This window comes from Hipposideros armiger, unplaced genomic scaffold (genome assembly GCF_001890085.2).
Source record: "Hipposideros armiger isolate ML-2016 unplaced genomic scaffold, ASM189008v1 scaffold_648, whole genome shotgun sequence".
Taxonomy (NCBI): Eukaryota; Metazoa; Chordata; class Mammalia; order Chiroptera; family Hipposideridae; genus Hipposideros; species Hipposideros armiger.
Window position 1 is genome coordinate 856,839 of NW_017731998.1, and position 2,375 is coordinate 859,213.

Consider the following 2,375-nt stretch of genomic DNA (forward strand, 5'->3'; position numbering starts at 1 on the left):
GCATAAACATTTTCTGTTAATTAAAACCAAACTTGAACAAAATTAGACAAATAATTACAAAATAGTTGAAAATAAGTTTGTATGTTTTTAAATGTATGAAGGGGTATTACTAGAGGAAGTCTTACATAGAAAAAAGAATTGATTTCTTTTATAAATCAGTAACAAAAAAGAAAAAATAAAGGAAACATCTAATCATTGATGAACAGCTACTTTATTTCAGGTACTTCAAGTGCTTTATATTCTTTTTTGTTATTTATTTCTCAAAACTACTCCATTTTTCTGATTAGGAAACTGAAAGATAATTTTAAAAGATGTTATATTTTCTCAAGTGCATACGATTTATAAATAGCAGAGGTGACCTTCGAATTATGGTCTATAGTAGGTCTTTCTGTGGATTACTATGAACTAGAATCTGATTCTGATCACTCTTCAATAAGCAAAAGAGTTAACAGTCCCCCACTTCGCCCTGACATATACATGTGTTGAAGGATGTAGACTTGATCAAAGAGCTTTGTTTTTTTTACCCCTTAGCTTGGCATCTAAACCCCATAGGAACCGTACCCAGCCACATGACTGAAATTGAACTTAGAAGAAAAAGAGGCTCATGTTGTTCCTCTAAAAGGGAAGAATTAAGATTGATAATTTTCAGAACATTTTTACTTTTATCACTTTCATCTTCCTGTAATCTTGTGAGGCAGCTTTTGGTTTTCTATATAAAAAAATCATAACCCTATCATTTCCCAAGGATTCAACTAATTAGATATAGAATTTGGACTAGAACTCAATTCTTGTTAATAATAATGCCTTTCTACTTATATAAATGATAATTCTGTAAATTTATTCATAATTTATTTTTATAGTGTGTTTATGGATTAAATTTTATTACATATTGAAGAAACAACAAAACAAAAATGGAGCAGTTTTTGATACAATAAGTCTTAGGCTTATTCTCAACGTAATTGCCACCTGATGTATTTAAACAGGTTTCCCAGCTTATTTGAAATATAATATTAATCTGAATGGTTTCGTAAATTGCTTTTGTGATCTTGACACCCCATCTTCCCCCTGAATACTATGATTTTCTGAGCAAACAGTGGTTTCCAAATATTTACTTCTTTCTGCTACATAGCATGTTATTAAAGCCAAGTTTACTGGGTTTCTGGGTTCAATACTAGGTCAATTTTTGAATTTTATGATTTCACCATCACAAATACTAATTGAAAACAAAGAACAGATGCTGAAAAGGTGTCAATGATAGGTTGAGTGGAAAATTGCTTTGGAATCAGTATGATAACTTCTTTCAAATTGCAACACTAATTGTTGCATGAATGTCATGTTAGGGGAAAAAGAATTCTGACAAAATAAAGTATATTAAATTCCAATGTAGTGTTAATATCAGCAGAACATATGAACAGTTAATTTTGCTTAATCTAAAAATCAAAGGTAGTTAGTTATCTAACATAAGGTATGAAAAAGTTATTATTAATAAAAACAAAGTATATTTCTCCCATGGTGGGATTTAACTAGTTGACTCAGAAGTTAATATATAGAAATATTTCTTTTGGNTTTCTTTATTACCTAATAAATAACACTGGAATGTAAATTACTTACATTAAGTAACACCTTGACTCACTGTAATAGTGTTAAAAATTACATTTTGTAAAAGTTATTAGTTGCAAAAAAAATGCCTGAGATACAGTAAATATTGCATGGATTATGATATACTAGTGTATTCAAACAATGAGGCTGAAGCTAGTTTCTGTCATCCAGAAATCTTTCAAAATCATCTTGAAAGATTTTGGGGAAAAAATAGTGAATAAAATGAAACATGCACTGTTATGTTTTATAATCTAGAATAAGAGGCCAATGGTATAGATTTTCTTGTTTCATTTATATCTGAGCTTTTTCCAAAGAGGTACTGAAGTTGCTGAATGATGAATTAGATGGAAACGCAGAACATCTTAATCCATATTTGGCCTTTGTATTCTGTCAAGTAAATGGCCCTGGATTAAAATAGCAGCGCAAACACAAACAACAGAGGCAGTTTTATAAGATGATGGCTATGATGGAGCAAGATATTTATGGGAACAATTAGAAGTCCGAATTATTTTAAGTTCCCCAGCACACAAATTTGATGCTAGAGTGAAAGAACTAGTAAGCATTATCTCTGAATGGCCATTGGTGATCATTGAGTCATTATTGCAAACAGGAAAGTAATATCTGTAAAATTGGTAATATATTAATTTTTACAATGGAGACTCAAATGGAATAAGCAAACTGTGGAGTAACTCACTTAATGTTGATCCTGGGCAAGATTCTATAATCAAAGTCCATTAACATCAGCATGGGTTCACTTGAACAGTTAATATCACACT